General features: G+C 47.8%; 1 protein-coding gene across 2 annotated transcripts in view; it reads left to right on the top strand.

The window, feature by feature from the left end:
* Positions 1 to 867: 867 nt before the first annotated feature.
* ARHGEF15 (Rho guanine nucleotide exchange factor 15) overlaps positions 868 to 17,916 on the top strand; it is a 57,638-nt gene continuing 40,589 nt past the window's right edge. Inside the window, exon 1 of one of the 2 annotated variants that reach the window (XM_081885231.1) lies at positions 868 to 1,098. The gene's annotated coding sequence lies outside the window, so the exon portion shown is untranslated. The remainder of the gene's footprint in view (positions 1,099 to 17,916) is intronic. The other variant, XM_081885230.1, reaches the window with a different exon arrangement.

A 17,916-nucleotide genomic window follows, 5' to 3' on the forward strand; every position in this document is an offset into this window, starting at 1 on the left:
GAACTGTGCAGGGGGTGAATAAAGACCTAGGAAGTGGGAAAGGGCCTAGGGTGGAAAAGATGAGCACGGCGCGTTTTTAAGTATGATGGTCAGAGTTGGATTCAGCCATGTTGTCGATCTTCTGTACAAACAAGCAGGCGGAAGCGAACATTCTTAAAACGCGGTGACTCAAGACTCGAACTCACAACCCTAAGGCCCAACAGTCACAAGCTTGTTAAAGCTTTATCAGCCCAGTCCATCTCAGAGAGGAGATTAAAAAGCAGGGCGACCTCATTATTTTCACTTTTCTTTTTTACTTTGTGATTCCTGGCAGTGGCGGTTGATGATTAATGAACGCTGATTGCGTACGGATCTTTCTTGACCTCTATTTACATTCCTAATTGGGCTGGGGGCGCAGACAACTTGATAAGCTCACCCGGAGAGAAAGAGAGTGCGTTGCAACGATTGCAGCGCCATCCTGCGCATAAGGAATTCATAATAATGTTTGCAAGGAAGAGAGACCCACCGTGCTCAAGGGGCAGTGGCGGTACCTGGAAGTGGAGACCTGCACTTCAGGGGGTTGGACTAGATGACCCTGGGGGTGCCCTTCCAACTCGACTCCCTTAACCCTAACAATACCCACCCCGGCGCGGCTTACCCCTTAGCAAACATGTTAACGGCAGGGGCCCGGATTGCGCGTTACGCGCGACCCGGGGTGCGGCTGGAAGCGCCGGGCAGGGGGCGCCGTCTCGGTGGATCGTCTCCCTCGCCCTCTTCGCCGGCTCCTCCTCCTCCTCCTCTGGTCCGGGTCCCAGGCGAGGGCGGGGGCGCACATGGAGGCGGGTCCCTGAGCCAACTGCGCCCTGGAGGCGGCGGAGGCGGAGGCGGCAGCAGGCGAGCGCGGCAGCCGGCTGGCGGCATGCGGCGGGCGGGACAAAGGAGGACGGCCGAGCCCAGTTCCTGCGGGAGATCGGAGACCCGGAGCGCACCCAGGACGCATCGCTAGCCTCGCCTCTGCTCGCCAAGGCGCAGATCTGCGATCCGGTTTGGCCGAGCGTCCCTCTCCTCGTTCGCTCACGCCGGATTGTGCCCGGCTCCTGAGCTACTCAAGGTGAGAAGGTGAGGGAGAGGCTCTGGGTTAAGCCTCTGGTATCTGTCGGCTGGATCTCCCATAAACCTGATCCGGCGGCTGGGTAGGTGATCTTGTAGAAACACGCGCACCTTTCCCTCTGCGCCGCGGAACCTTTTCCCCCACCTCCCCAAGGGTCGGGCTCAACTCTACAACGCGTGAAGAATACGGTATATATGTATATATGGAGAGAGAGCGCGTGCAAGTGTGTGAGAGTGTCATTGAACATGTGCAGAGTGCCTTTTGCAACCCCGATGAGAGTCGGCGACTCCTTATGGGGGTTTTAAGGGGGCGGTTTCCTGCAGGGCCCCCAACACCTTTCATGTGGAAGAGCTGGACTTATGAGGGCATTCAAGTTTCTTACGTTGAGTCGGATTGTGGGTCCACTGTTGCCTTCTCTGTCTGGCTGTGACTCTCCAAGGCATGGAGCGGTGGGCGTCTTTTTGCCACCCTCGCTGCCAGAGATGTTAAAACGGGAGAGTGCCAGAGATTTGAGCCTGACGCCACATATAAATCATGTGCTCTGCCCCCGAGGTATGTACGTGTATTTAGGAGGCGAAAGGCTACACGAATTCCTGTGCATGTTTACAGGCGGCTGAACTCCGTGGCATTTATTTTTGAACAAGCGTGCTCCGGATTGTGCAAAGCGGGACTAATTGTGCATAGCAGCACATTGTTAGAACGGTGCCCCACAAAGAGTTTGTGCCCTCTGGTTTTATTTAGATCTTCTTAATGCCCGCACATCCCCAGGTACAGAGGTTAGAAAAACCTGCAGCTGGAGCTCCGACTATCAGCTGGTTTTGGATAACCAGAATGCAGCTCAGGGACATGGAGAGTCACACTTACCAGGAAGTAAGCCCTATTGGACTCTGTGGGATTTTCTTTTGAGTACATATGCATAGGATTCTACTGTCAATGAATTAAAGGCCATATAAATAGTCAGGTAGCGATTTATTTAACCGTTTGCTGTTCCTAACATGTGTGGAACCATGTGGCTGTGTATACCGTATTTTTCGCTCTATAAGACGCACCAGACCGCAAGACGCACCTAGTTTTTGGTGGAGGAAAACAAGAAAAAAAATATTCTGAATCTCAGAAGCCAGAACAGCAAGAGGGATCGCTGTGCTGTGAAAGCAGCGATCCCTCTTGCTCTTCTGGCTTCTGGGATAGCTGTGCAGCCTGCATTCGCTCCATAAGACGCACACACATTTCCCCTTACTTTTTAGGAGGGGAAAAGTGAGTCTTATAGAGCAAAAAATACGGTACCCACATTTCAGCAAGGTTTCGGTTCAGGGTTCCAGCCTGCTTGCCCTCCTCCAGGACACTCCATTCCACCTACACCCAGTTTTCCTTTTCCAACTCGGCATTCTCTACCAACTGAGCAAGCTTGGTCCTCATTGATGTTCAAGTCCTCAGGATGTTCGCCTGAGCATGCTCCTACTTCCTTTGCGTTCCTCGGCGGCCCTGTTTTGGTACAGTCCTGTCGGCACGCACAACCTAAGCTTGTTATTGGAGGGAGTGATTTATTGCTACCATTCCAGAAACACCTTCTTGCCCATTTCCTGCTATTACAGAGAGTGGCCACCAAGAACACCTCATTTGATCACCTTGCGGTTCAGGTTTGCTACCTGGAGGATACCCTTCCAAAGACGTTGTCCATGGGGTGACCTCTTGACCAAAGTCCAGCGTGATCCTCCTCTTGCACACCCGCAGCCGGATGTCTCAAATGACAACGCTCAGTTTACCTGGCTGCGATCTGTGCTCAGGCTATTGCAACCTCCATTTTACGCACAATCTTAGTGCCTTGGGGTGAGTTTCCATTGTGACTGGGCCCCAGATGGAGCGACTGATTCCAGGTTTGGGGGGTGGGGAGTAGACGAGGGTGAGGCTTCTACAGCTTGGGGCTGAGAGATCAGCCTGGCTTCTAATCTGATGAAGGTGCAGGAAACCCTGGAGCAAAAGGAGTGAGTCAGTTTCTCCAGTCACAGGCAAAGGGAAAAGCCCCCAGCTCTGCAGGGTTCCGGGTGATGCCTGATTCCTGAGCAGATGGCAAAATCAGGAGGCTTTCTGGGCAAAGGGCACTTCCACACACTCCACCTGTCTGTTGAACAGTTATCCTGATTTGTTCGCAGGGAGATTAGACGACATTGTGTCAAACAAGTGTTATTTCACATGTTTGCATTTTGCTTTCCTTGTTGCAAAAGGTCCGATATTTTCAGCAAGCGGGTTTGTCGTTCAAAGCACACCCACCCAGTTCAACTCTGATTGCGCAATCCCGAATTTGTCAGTACAGTGGTACCTCGGGTTACATACGCTTCAGTTTACATACACTTCAGGTTACAGACTACGCTAACCCAGAAATAGTACCTCGGTTTAAGAACTTTGCTTCCGGATGAGAACAGTTTCAGGTTAAAAACGGACCTCCAGAACGAATTAAGAACTTAACCGGAGGTACCACAGGTGGCGCTGTGGGTTAAACCACAGAGCCTAGGACTTGCCAATCAGAAGGTCAGCGGTTCGAATCCCCACGACGGGGTGAGCTCCCGTTGCTCGGTCCCTGCTCCTGCCAACCTAGCAGTTCAAAAGCACGTCAAAGTGCAAATAAATAAATAGGTACCGCTCTGGCGGGAAGGTAAATGGCGTTTCCATGCACTGCTCTGGTTTGCCAGAAGCGGCTTAGTCATGCTGCCCACATGACTCGGAAGCTGTATGCCGGCTCCCTTGGCCAATAAAGTGAGATGAGCGCCGCAACCCCAGAGTCGGTCACGACTGGACCTAGTGGTCAGGGGTCCCTTTACCTTTACCTGTATGGGATTGAAAATTGTGACAATCCAGAAGGGCTCGCAGAGAACCGGGGGGGTGGGGGGAGGACAACAATGACGATGACTGCCTTACGCCAAGTCACACCATTGGTCCGTCTAGCTCAGTATTGCCTGCACTGATTGGCAGCAGCTCTCCAGAGAGTCTTTCCCCAGTCCTACCTGGAAGGTGCCATTGAGGATTGAGCCTTCTGGGGCCTTCTGGAGCAAAGCAGATGTTCTACCACTCAACTACAGACCTTCTCCTTGTCCCCCACCAGGTGTGCTGGGTTAGAAATGGGAAAGGTGTGCCCTGTGTACAAGACAAGGAAGCTTTATACTGGAGAGATGAAATACGGAGGATCTGTCAGCAATTGCCTTTCCATACAGAGACAGCTGGGAGAGGAAAGCCTTGGCACATGTGTGCATGTGTGTGTGTGTACACAAGACAGGTGGCTTTGTTGCCAGGTGCCTTTGCACTCATGCGCTTAGCGGGCAAATGATGGGGAACTTCCAGCTCCCTGAGCAAGTTCATGGAATTTGGGGTCCTGCTCTCGGAGGAAGTCACGCCTAGTGGTTAGAGCAGTGTTGTGCCAAATCTCCGGTACCTAAGGGACCCTTTGTTTTCATCTGAAGCAGAATGGGAAGTGTGTTCTGGGTGAGCGGATTTAAATTGCCGCCGGGACAAAAAAGGCCATTTTAGATAGATGCCTTGTGAAGGAACTGGCAAAGGTATGGCAGTAGCAGCTGTAGCTTCAAACAGGTGGCTTTAAAAGGGGGTCAGACATTCAGGAAGAAGGAGGTTTTTTTTTTACCAACTATTTTTTAGCTGTGGAGGCAGTAGAGAATCTCCAGGTGCTGGAGGACTGAATGCGGCCCTCTGGGGCTTTTTATCTGGCCCCTGGAATGCTCTGCAGGCCCCACCTTTCACCGGCCCTTCTCTCCCACCTGAGTTGTTTTCCCCTGGCTAGATTGCATCCCTGAACTCTGATAATGCTTGTCTGGATGGGAGACCAAGAGGGGGGTTTGTGCTGCAGAGAAACTAGCCTGATGCTCCACCCACTTGCCTCTGGCCCCACCCACCATGGACATGTGATCCCTGCAAGGTTGCCCCAAAGGTATGCATCCCTTGGGTTGAATGCCACTTACTGGAGAGTAGCAACCAAAGAGGACCACTGTGCTGATGTCCTGCATGATCGCCTTTGAGAGCACATCTGGTTGGCCACTGTGTGAAGCCGGATGCTGGGTTAGATCGATGTTTGGGGTTCTCCTTAATGGGATGATTTAAATCCCTTCCCCCCTTTCTCTTTTTTAATGTACATACTCTCCTGAACATGCGTGCATCCAAGCCGGTGGTTTATATAACCACAGAATTATTTCAGTTTGCAGCCAAGCAGAGCATTTATAGAGCCTAGGACCATAGTCCAAAAACCTTTGGTCGTGCACGACTCCTGTGGTGGTGAATTATATCTGCGTAGAGATAATGCGCAGGTTTCTGATAAGCTTTTGCTGCGCAGCTGCAAAGATGTGCAAAGTGAGATAAACACGTTGCTTGGAAGCTGAGGGTGCAATTCTGGAGTTGCATCATGGAGAAGAAGGAAGTCTGGTTGGACTCAGTGTGGTGAATCTGATGGGCAGGAGGCCTCGTTTCTCCTAGCTTGTGTCCTCCAGAGGTTGTTGGACTACAACTCCCATCATTGTGCCTGTTGGCCACGCTGGCTAGGGATGATGGTGGTTGGAGCCCAATAACATCTTGAGGGCTGCAGGTTTGGAGGTCCACAGCTCAGTGGTAGAGCATTTGCCTTGCGTGCAGAAGGTCCCAGGTTCAGTTCCTGGCATCTCTAGGTAAGGACTCTAGGAGGAGCACCTGTTGAAACCCTGGAGAGCCTCTGCCAATTCTTGTAGACAATACTGAGCTGGGTGGGCCAATGGTCTGATTCGGTATGAGGCCGTTTCTAATGTACCTTACATCTCATATTTTTAAGTAAAGGGCCACTCTGTTCTGGTGGCCAGTCTAAATCAGGGTGGGGACTTATCTGAATCAGATAAATGTTGCTGGAGATGCAATGAGGTAGAGCAGGTATGTCCAAAGTCTGTTTTGGGGGCCTAATCCTGCTCTTGTGGCAGTTTATTTCCTTTTAAATATTTTATTGGAATTTTATTTACCCCAATACACAAATCCACCCTCATTAAATGTGAACATAACATACAGTGAACATAGCATACAACAATACAAACAACCAAATAAAAGACTTCCTTTTTTCTGTATCTGTCCTCCTTATTTACTTCTTATAAACTGTTATTATTAAGATTTTTCTAATTATAACTTAAATGTCCACAAAGTCTCCTGCAGACATTAATTGAAACAAGTCCAGGTATGTATTTTAGGGCACTATTTTGTGAAGTATTCTCTGCATTTCCCCCACGCTTTTTGAAAATCTTGTGTAGTGTGATCTCTAATTGCCTCTGTTAATTTACAACTGCAATAATAAACAAACAACTTTGGTCGGCCCTCACACATGTTCACTTCATCAAATCTGGCCCTCTTTGAAAAACGTTTGGGCACCCCTGAGGTAGAGGGTACGTTCTTTCACACATGGTGGACCTGTAAATGGGTGAAAGAGTATTGGGAAATAATTTATAATGAATTGAAAAAAATGTTTATAAGTACTTTTCCAAAAAAACACACTCATAGGCCTTTTTGTTGGGGATAATTCAGATGGAAATTCCCAGGTGTCAAAAAAGGTTATTTATGTAGGCCACGACTGTGGCCTGTGTTTTATTAGCCCCAAAATGGAAAATGAGTGAGGTCCCAACTAGAAGAATGGCAACTTAAGTTGATGGAATATGCGCGGCTTGTGGACCTAACATACAGAATAAGAGAACAAGAAGAACATACGTTTAAAAAAGATTGGAAAATGTTTATTGAATATATGGGGAGGGGGGAATTGTGTACACTTGAAACATGGGCAGCATTAAGATAAATTCAACAGTGTAAATAAGTTTTGATGGATGTAATAATGGAATACTGAATGGTTTAGTTTATACAAAATATGCAGGGATTTATGTTATGCAAATATGCAGGGATTTATGTTATGGAAAGAGAACCAAGGGAAGTTTTTGATATTTTGATATTTTAAGGTTATTTAAATATGCGTCAAGCGCAGACCTTCATCCCTTTCCTGTCTGGCCCCTGGGACTCTTCCCAAGCCATGCCCTCCTGCAGTGCTGCTGCCCAACTGGATGGATGATGGTGATTTGAGTGTCTTTGAAAACCAAAGATTTATATGTGGCTTGGATGTAGCCCACTGTACAAAGGCCATTTGTGCCTTTTACTATTGTTCCCTCTGGCCCCTGAAGGGTTGCCTTCAAGGACATGGGTCCCTGGACCTGAAAATAGTTGCCCACTGCTGGTCTAAATGCTTTATAAGCAGGTGCGGGGGGACCTTTGGCCCTCCAGCTGCTGTTGAACTATGGCTCCCATCAGCCACAGCATGCATGACTAACGGTCAGGGATGATGGGAGTTGTAGTTCTGCAATGTCTGGAGGACCAAAGGTTTCCCACACCTGGTTTATAGTTTGCCTGACAATTCTAACCAGCTGGGATGGCTTTGTCGGTGGAGCATGAGGCTCTTGATCTCAGGACCGTGGGTTCAAGCCCCACATTGTGCAAAAAGACTCCTGCGCTACAGAGGGTTGGACTGGATGACCCTCAGGACCCCTTCCAGTTCTGCAAATCTGTGGAATCTGTGGTTCTAACCTGTTGCAACATATGTAGTGCTTGATCTCAAAAGGGCTTTGTTTTGGCACGATACCTGAGCCTGCCATCAGTCAGATCTTTGGCTGCGGTTCTGTAGTTAATTGCCTTTTTTTGATATGTTTACCCAGGAGCAGGTCCCATTGAAACATTACTGCCGTGTAGACGTGTAGAGAATTAGACTGTTGCCTTTAGGGCACTTTTCATTTCATTCCAATGTCGTTAGTTGCCTTAAAGAACTCTTGCGAAAATGGATATTGAAATGTCACAATAAATATATATCCTTACAGCATATATATAAAAAATTGTGAAACATTGCACTTTGAAAATATATACAGTACATCCATCTCTCTCTCTCTCTCTCTCTCTCTCTCTCTGCATTTAAAACAGCTGCATATAAACATCTGAATATATTTTATTCAGGTTTGTGTGCAGCCACAGCAGGTACTATTAACACTCCAATGCTTTGACTTCACCCCCAAGGTGTATTCCTCCATTGTCTCTCAAGAGTCAGACGGATGCCAACGGGGGGGGGGTGCATCCCCACAGGGATCTAAACCGTAGAGCCTCTAGGGCTTGCCGATCAGAAGGTCAGCGGTTTGAATCCCCGCGATGAGTGAGCTCCCGTTGCTCTGTCCCAGCTCCTGCCAACCTGGCAGTTCGAAAGCACACTAGTGCAAGTAGATAAATAGGTACCGCTGCGGCGGGAAGATAAATGGTGTTTCTGTGCGCTCTGGTTTCCATCACGGTGTCCCGTTGCACCAGAAGCAGTTTAGTCTTGCTGCCCACATGGCCCGGAAAGCTGTCTGTGGACAAACACCAGCTCCCTCAGCCTGAAAGCCAGATGAGCGCTGCAACCCCATAGTCGCCTTTGACTCAACTTCACCGCCCAGAGGTCCTTTACCTTTACTTCCTCACATATACGCGAACAAGCTCCCTTTAAAACAGAAACACTCCATCATCTTTGTCTTTAAAAGTCTTATCTCCCAAAAAGCCTTATTTTCATCTTGAAGGTCGCTGTTCTCCAACTGAGGAACTATAATGGGAGACTCCCGTGTGAAATGAAACATAGCAAAGACAGGGCTAATTCGATATGGCAATGAGTAGTGGCGGCCGCTGTGCTTGTTTGGCATCCCTTTCTGCTTTAATTGAAGCATCAGATGATAGTAATTGTGTTACCTGCTCCCTGGACCCCTGTTGTTTACATCCCGACCCACTCAGCGCACACTTGGGCATGTGGATGTGCGTTTGCCAACTCATCTGACGGAGTGGGCTCCTGTCCATGTGGATTTACGCCACAGTAAATCGGCTAGCCTTTAGGTGTTGCAAATCCCTTTATATGCTTGCCAAGTCAGGACCGCGCTTTGCGGAGTGGCCCGTAGAAAGCCTTGCTGCAACAGACCGAATGGGCTCACCCTTTCCGGGGAAACTGCCCAAATTTTCTATAGGTTGGCCAGATGAAGTGGCATGGAGGGATGGAGAGAGAGATTTAGAGAGAGAGAATGCTATAGAATCCTGCAAACTCTTTTACCATGGGTCAACGGTCCCGGGTACAAAAAAAGGTTCACCATACGATATGATACATCTTTATTGTCATTGTCCCATACAGAACAACAAAATTGAAAAAATCTACCTCAGACATTCAAAAACAAACAAGCCTGCTATCCCAGCCTGGTTAACCCACTAAAAAGTCTGATACCCCATAATTAAATACAATATACTCCCACAGAGATTACCTTAAAAGGTAAAGGGACCCCTGACCATTTAAGTCCAGTCGTGGCCGACTCTGGGGTTGCGGCGCTCATCTCGCTTTATTGGCCAAGGGAGCTGGCGTTTGTCCGCAGACAGCTTCCGGGTCATGTGGCCAGCATGACTAAGCTGCTTCTGGCGAACCAGAGCAGCGCACGGAAACACCGTTTACCTTCCCGCCGGAGCGGTACCTATTTATCTACTTGCACTTTGACGTGCTTTCGAGCTGCTACGTTTAAAACCAAAATCGCATTTGGATAAAAGCTGTTTCTCAGGCGGCTAGTGCTAGTCTTTATAACCCTGTACCTTCGTCCAGAAGGCAGAAGCTGAAAGAGATCATTTCCGGGGTGCGTACTATCCGTGCAGTGTTAGAAATTCTCCAGGGGCCAGCCAAGTTTTGGGACTGGCACAGGTCCAATTGTGATTTCTGGGTGCCAGCTTAGCGACTGACATCTGACTGGCCCCTCCTGCTTTTTAAGCAGGTAGGCAGAAGAGCTCATTTATTGCATATATATCCCATTTTTTCCTCCCAAGGTTCACTCCTCTCCTCAGTTAATCCTTACAACGACCCTGTGAGGTAGGTTAAGAGTCTGTGACTGGCCCCGGCTCATCCAGTGAGCTTCATGGCCGAGTGAAGATTTGAACCCTGGGCTCCCAGTTCCTTGTCTGACACTCTACCAGGCATGACCAAACTTGGCCCGCTAGCTGTTTTGCAACTACAATTCCCATCATCCAAGACCACTGGTCCTTTAAACTAGGGATGATGGGAGTTGTAGTCCCAAAACATCTCAAGGGCCAAGTCTGTGACACCACCCTGGCTCCCTAGAGCCTTTCTGCTATGGGACAGCTCTGTAAATTAAGTCGGTAAATAAATATGGGGAAAGCAAAACGTCACTTAGAGAAGGATTTGAAATATTTTCTTTGAAGGTTGTATCTGGATTTCTTTATTTGATGTTTTAATGTGTTGTAAACCGCTTTAAGATTTCCCCCCTTAAAAATACAAAGCAGTATAGAGATAAATAACAATAAACCTCATTGTAACAAAGAAAAAAGGTGTCTAGACGTTCAGTTGTGGCGACCACAACCTAGGTTTAAGGTGCCATTTGATATATCTGAGCTGAGAACCATGAGTCTTGCAGAGTGATAATTGCCAACCCTAGAAGTACTTGAATTTTCTTGAGTGCTCACTTTGGGAGTGATTGAATGGTCCAATTACATCCAGCGCAGAGGTGGGGAAGAATTTCCTGCTTCCGAGACAGGTTGAAAGGAGGCCAAGGTGATAAAGACAGTTATGGGATGGACTTTAATTCTTTCACTGTTTTATTTCCCGTGAAACACTGGCGGCATGGGGAAATGGTCAGAGTCAAAGTTGGCCTGATGTAGTGGACTCTGTCTTTGGAGTCTGGCTAGGGGAGATCTGGGTTCAGATTCTGCCTTCAGCTGGGGACTGCGGAACCATAAAGTGCCTTTTCGCAATAAAAAAATTGCCACAGGAGAAATTCATAATAATGTCGCCAGCCAATGTCAGTTCCCGGCATGCAGAATGCTTTTTGTGTGAAAAATATGGGTGCTCGTCTCCTGCTTTTTGTGGGAGGCCTCAGACCTTCAGAAACCAGGGAAACTGTGTCAGAGGAAACGCAGGTAAGATATCAGGAGGCGGTAATTGTGTTTATTTTGCAGGGCTATCATTCAACAGGGGCGTGGGCCGGTCGACTTTCCTGAAATGTTTTTATAGTGTGTGCCAGGAAACCTATTTTTATTTTGATAACTCCGTAGCGGAAGGCGCTCTGTGCATGCTCAGAACTGCTCTCTCTCTCTCTCTCTCTTTATCTCTGATCCTGGGGACAGGGTCCATGGCCACAGGCCCTGTTTAAGCTCAAAGCTTGTTCATAGTTAAAAATTTTAAAAAATGCATTAAGCATGCCAAAGGTGAAAAGAGGTCGGCGCCTCACGGATTTTAGCTGCCGCTGGTGGCAGTCATTATTTGCCTATATTATTAAATTTTCTGTTTTACAATTTAGAATACTCATTTAAACATCCTTAAAATAGCAATGACTTCCCTTCTTCTCTTTCCATGGTTCATTTTGCATATTATAAATCCCTGCATATTTTACATAAACTAAACCATTATTACGTCCATCAAAACTTATTTACACTATTGAATTTATCTTAATGCTGCCAGCGTTTTCAAGTGTACACAATCCCCCCCCCATATATTCAATAAAAGAATTCCAATCTTCTCTAAACGTATGTTTTTTCTTGTTCTCTTATTCTATATGTGAAGCCCGCAAACTGCGCATATTCTATCAGCTTAAGTTGCCATTCTTCTTTCTTTGGGACCTCACTCATTTTCCATTTTTTGGCTAACAAAATACGGGCCGCAGTAGTGGCATATATAGATAACCTTTTTTGACACCTGGGAATTCCCAGACGGAAATTCCCAGGCAGTCATTATTTGTGACCTCCTTCTGGGAAAAGAGGTGTCTCAGAGGATTACAGCCTAGCTGTTTCCCCTAAACACCTAGCTTTCTATGTGCATGGAAGTGTTGTGTCTTGGGAAGCATTCAGTTATCTAAGAACCTCCCTGTGCTGCTGCAGGTGGTGCTAGTCAGACACAGGTTTCTCACCTCATTGAGGACTAGTGACTTGACTAAGTATATTTTTATTTTATTTTTGAGGGCATTGCTTTATCACTTTTGTGTTTGTTTCACCTGGGCTCTTCTGGGTGGAAGACGGGAATATAAATTTGCTAATTGGCACTATCACTACTCTGTGGAAATTTGGAGCCGAGTGAAAGGGACTATTAGCATTAAAGTCAGCTCTCTCAGGGTTGGGTGGGGGCACCGTTAGGGCAATAGTTTAGAGTAGCGGGCCAGGGTGCCACCTCACAAAGAGCAGGTGGGCTTCCAAATTCAGTGGAATTTAGAATGAGGCTGTGTATACACTATCCATTTGGAAACACATTGCTAGCCACAAAGAACCATAGAATTGTCAAATTGTCGAATTGGATGGGACCCCATGAGTCATCTAGTCCAACCCCCGCAATGCAGGGATCCTGGGAACTGTAGTTTAAGGGTGCTAGCTCTGTGAGAGGTAAACAGTTCCCAGAATTCTTTTTTTGACATGGGTGGCGCTGTGGGTTAAGCCACAGAGCCTAGGACTTGCTGATCAGAAGGTCGGTGGTTCGAATCCCCGCGATGGAGTGAGCTCCCATCCCATTGCTCGGTCCCTGCTCCTGCCAACCTAGCAGTTTGAAAGCATGTCAAAGTGCAAGTAGATAAATAGGTAGCGCTCTGGCGGGAAGGTAAATGGTGTTTCTATGCGCTGCTCTGGTTCACCAGAAGCGGCTTCGTCATGCTGGCCACATGACCCGGAAGCTGTACGCCGGCTCCCTCAGCCAATAAAGCGAGATGAGCACTGCAACCCCAGAGTTGGCCACGACTGGACCTAATGGTCAGGGGCCCCTTTACCTTTACCTAGAGTTGGATGGGACCCTGTCATCTAGTCCAACCCCCGCAATGCAGGAATCCTGGGAACTGTAGTTTAAGGGTGCTAGCTCTGTGAGAGGTAAACTGCAGTTCCCAGAATTCTCTTTTTGAGGGCGTGTACCGTATTTTTCGCACCATAGGACGCACTTTTTCCCTCCTAAAAAGCAAGGGGAAAATGTTTGTGCGTCCTATGGAGCGAATGCAGGGGGAGGCAGGCGGGAAAAGCCCCCAAAGAGCCGCAAACAAGCTCCATGCGCTCTTGCGGGCTTTTCCCCAGGAGGGAGAAGGGACGGACTGGCCGCATCAGTCCCTTCTCCCACCTCCCAGAAAAGCCAGGAAAAGCCGCAATCTCTTTAAAGGAGTTGCACGGCTTCTGCCGGTTTTGCGGGAGGTGGGTGAATTCCCTCACTTCCCAGAAAAGCCAGGAGAAGCCACAATCTCTTTAAAGGGGTTGCGCGGTTCTGCGGGCTTTTGGGAGAGGTGAGGGAATCCCCCCACCTCCCAGTAAAGCCAGGAAAGCCCTGCGCAGCGTCTCCTGGCAAGGAGAGGCTGCACGGCGCTAAAGGGGAAGCCAAAACAGCAAGCGGGATCCATCCTGCTCGCTGCCTTCGCTTGTGCCATAGCCGCGCGCAACCCCTCCGGCAGGGAGAGGTTGTGCGCAGCCTGTACGCTGCTCTTTGGGGCTGGGGGGGGAATTTTCCCCCTTGATTTCCCCCCCTAAAAACTGGGTGCGCCCTATGGTACGGTGCGCCCTATGGTGTGAAAAATACGGTACTTCAAATATTTTTATAATGCGTGGTGTCTATGCACTAGGTTCTTCCACCCCAGATGACCATTAAGTCCAGAATCTAAACCTTCCTGTCCACACCTATGGGTGCTGTTTTTCTTATTCTTAATTGCTAAAAGGGTTAGGGACAGGGAGGACACCGACTCTTCATGCATAGATGTCCATTGAGATTGCTTGCTTACCGGGCTCTCATTCCGCCTGGAAGGAAGTGTACATTGTGTTGGAAAGGGACAATGGACACAAGACAGTTTGCGGACTGCTCCCCCTTTCTCGGAAAGTGACTCATCAGCCTCCTCTCTGGGAAAAGCCTGTGCCAGTTTTCAAAAGTTTCTAAACAGTTGGGTCTCAACATAACCACCCAAAAAAAGGGGGGGGGCAGTGGCATTGTAAATCTCATCTCTACAATTCCCAGAGTTCCCTGGGAAGCGGGAGCAGTAAACCACTATTCCCCAGCTACAATTCCCAGAACGGCTTAACCATTAATTCGCCTTTTCAGGGAACGCTGGGAACTGTAGCTCTGTGAGGGGAATCGGGGTCTGTTGACAACTCACAATAGTGCCATTATCAAACGGCAGTTCCCAGGATTCTTGGGAGGAAGCCGTGAATGTTTAAAGTAGTAAAATACTGATTTAAAGGGGCCTGGCATTCAGAGTTCCCATAATTATTTGTTGGGAATGACAACCCCGGATCAAACTTGATTTCCAGCAGGGGAACTGTGTGAGTCTACTGCTACAACATCAACAGTCTTGCAGCACCTGAACAACTAAAGCATTTTATTGTGACATGCATCTGGGATGGGGGTGGGGTTGGTAGCTGGACGTTGGATGTTGCTGGACTCCAATCAACCGCTGACCAGCAGGGCCAATGGTCATGGAAGATGGGAGATGTAGTTCCAGGAACATCTGTCAAAGTGTGGGGGAGAGGACTGATAGTATGATGGCTATTTTTTTCTTAGGCTATCTGTCGGTGTGCTTTTCATCATCTTTTTAGCAATGTTTTTATCATTGATGTTCTGTAATGTGTTTGTAATGTTGTACACCCCCCGGGATCTTTTGATAAAGGGTGTTACAGTGGTACCTGGGGTTAAGTACTTAATTCGTTCCGGAGGTCCATTCTTAACCTGAAACTGTTCTAAACCTGAAGCACCACTTTAGCTAATGGGGCCTCACGCTGCCGCCGCACCACTGGAGCACGATTTCTGTTCTCATCCTGAAGCAAAGTTTTTAACCTGAAGCACTATTTCTGGATTAGTGGAGTCTGTAACCTGAAGCGTATGTAACCTGAAGTGTATGTAACCTGAGGTACCACTGTATATAAATTGATGCTGATAATAATAATAATAATAATCTGGACGGCCACAAGTTCCTCATCCATGTCACTTTTCTGCATTACAAACCCACCTCATGTGAAGTGTTCTCCTGAGTTGCTGGTGTTTCTGCACAGGGCTGTGGATGTAAACAGGGGCAGAAAATTACAGACAGCGGCAATTACCGTTATTAATGTGTAGGTGTTGACACAACATTTGAGCACCGGCCTACTAATTAGCACATGCAGTGTGATTTAAAACACCTTACCTGATTTCAAGCCGCAAGTGGGTTGGCAGAACAGATTTGAAGGTTTCACAACCTTGCTCTTGTGCCCCCGCCCTGGCCCATACCCAGCACACGCGGGACAAAAAATATTTTTGCTTGCTGCTGACACAGAAATCTGTATGCAGTGCAATAAATCCCTCCCTACTCTCTGTGCCGGAATGCACAAGCGCTTTACAACCTGGAGTGCGCCCAGAGAAAGCTATGCAGATGCCACACGCACAGAAGGGTGCGACTTTGGCATCAAAGCTCAGCTCCTTGAGATGCTTCCCTTTTATACCTCCCCCCTGGTAAGTTTCTAGTTCTTATTGAGGCCAGCTTGATGCATGCAAGGCTTGTTCAGTCTTGGAAGCTGAAGGGGTGGCTGAATAAAATTTTGAGAAGTCACGGAAGCAAGGCATTTTTGCTGCAGACCGTCCCTTGATATTTGTAGAAACGACCATGCAAAATACAGTGAAATAAGGTCCTTAAATTGCATAATTTGTGCAGGTGGGCAAACCCAAGTTCTTTTCAGGTATAGTTTCTTTTATTATCATTCTTTTTTAGTGCATAGCAATACAGACAGCTTTTGGCACGGGGTGTAGGCGGCAGTGGGGGGAAAGTTGTGCAAGAAAGCTTTCAGAGTGGGATGTCTGGCTACATTTGATTCCCACCCCCTCTTATGTAATAAAGTTCTTTCGCAACCCTCTTGTTCAAAGAAACTGTAACTATGCATGCAGGAGCCTGTTTCTGCACACAGAGCAGTTTTTTAAAAGGTATTTTTAAATCCTGTCCCTTGAAAAATTGTATTTCTGATTTAAGAAATGAAAGCTTTAAAAAAAAGGGTGCAGATCCTGGTGTCAGCAAATGAGGTGTATGTTGTGCACAGAAAGGCCAGGAAGGACGAGGTGGCCGAGTGGTTAAGGCGATGGACTGCTAATCCATTGTGCTCTGCACGCGTGGGTTCGAATCCCACCTTCGTCGTTGCGGAACTTTTTTGGGGAGGGAAAAGGCCGAAGCTCCAGAGAGACGCAGTCGCACTGAGATCTGCGGGGCTCTCTGGATTGTAGCCAAAGTGCCTAGGGACCCCCATCAGCCCCAGGCAGTATGCCCAGAGAACAGGGGATGATGGGAGTTGTAGGCCAACAAGATCTGGAGTACCACAGCTATGGTTTAACAAAGCCCAGGAATGACTGTTCTAATAAACAAGTGTGTTTGGAGATAAGGTCAAGGCTGATTGAAGGTTTTTTGGAGGGGTGGCAAAGCTGTGTCTCCCCTTCCTGCCGTAAGCTTATCAGGTAGCGGCAGGTAGCAGCAATTGGCTTCCATTTTAATTTCCCACAGTGCCTAGGGTTGGTGCTATGTCAGGGGCATTGTGGGTAATTAAAATGGCTGCTAGAAGACTCTTGGCTGAAACCATGGAGCCTTCAGCATTTGATTGGATGAACCAATGGTTTGACTTACATCTCAGTTCACAGTACATATTAACCAACTAGTGCGCATGTAAACATATTAAACGGTGTATATACAAAACATCCTGAATTATTTTTAGACCAATGGTCCCTACACCCTAAGGTGGAGCATCTTAAACAGTTTACACTAGACGTATATCTTGCATGATCGATCTTCCACAGCCGGAAGCGTTTTGACCCAATCTTCTCCAGTGGCCAACCTAACCTGCCTCACAGGGGTGTTGTGTGGCTTAACCTGGGGGCAGGGAAATCTTGTAGTCTGCGCTGAGTTCTGTGGCAGAAGGTCGGGGTTGCAAAAATGTAATAAATAGATATGCCACAGTCAAAAAGAATTGAGTTCCCAGAATTGTTAACCTCTGTGTATGTTTGCAGGTTTCTGCTTGTAATAACAATGTATTCTTTTTGCAGTCATTATTTGGCACACTGCATTTTAACCCTAGGAGAAGAGAGCAAGCCTTAACCTGAAAAGGGTGGCGCTCTCTTAAATAAACCATTGGTGTATGCTGCAATGAGTTGGCATAGCTTAGCCAAATCTCCACCCATATCAACGTTTTGCATTGTTCTGGCCCATCTTTCATGGCCTGTTGGTGGCCAGATGAACATAAACACAATAGAATTGTACATTTGGAAGGGACCCTGAGGGTTTTCTAGTCCAACCCCCTGCAATGCAGGAATCTTAGCTGAAGCATCCATGGTGGATGACCATCCAGCCTCTGCTTAAAAACCTCCAAGGAAGGAGAGTCCACAACTTCCCCTGGGAGTCCGTTCCACTGTCAAACAACTCTTGTGGTCAGAAAGTTCTTCCTGATGTTGAGTTGGAATCTCTTTTCTTGTAACTTAGATCCATTGGTTCAGGTCTCTAGAGCAGGAGAAAACAGGTTTGCTCCATCTTCCATGTGACAGCCCTTGAGATATTGGAAGATGGCTGTCGTATCTTCTCTCAGCCAGTGTGGTGTAGTGGTTAAGAGCAGTAGACTCGTAATCTGGTGAACCGGGTTCGCTTCCCCGCTCCTCCACATGCAGCTGCTGGGTGACCTTGGGCTAGCCACACTTCTCTGAAGTCTCTCAGCCCCGCTTACCTCACAGAGTGTTTGTTGTAGGGAAGGAAGGGATAGGAGAATGTTAGCCACTTTGAGACACCTTGGGTAGTGATAAAGTGGGATATCAAATCCAAACTCCTCCTCCTCCA

Source organism: Podarcis melisellensis (assembly GCF_964234715.1).
Source record: "Podarcis melisellensis genome assembly, chromosome: 13".
NCBI classification, from domain to species: Eukaryota; Metazoa; Chordata; class Lepidosauria; order Squamata; family Lacertidae; genus Podarcis; species Podarcis melisellensis.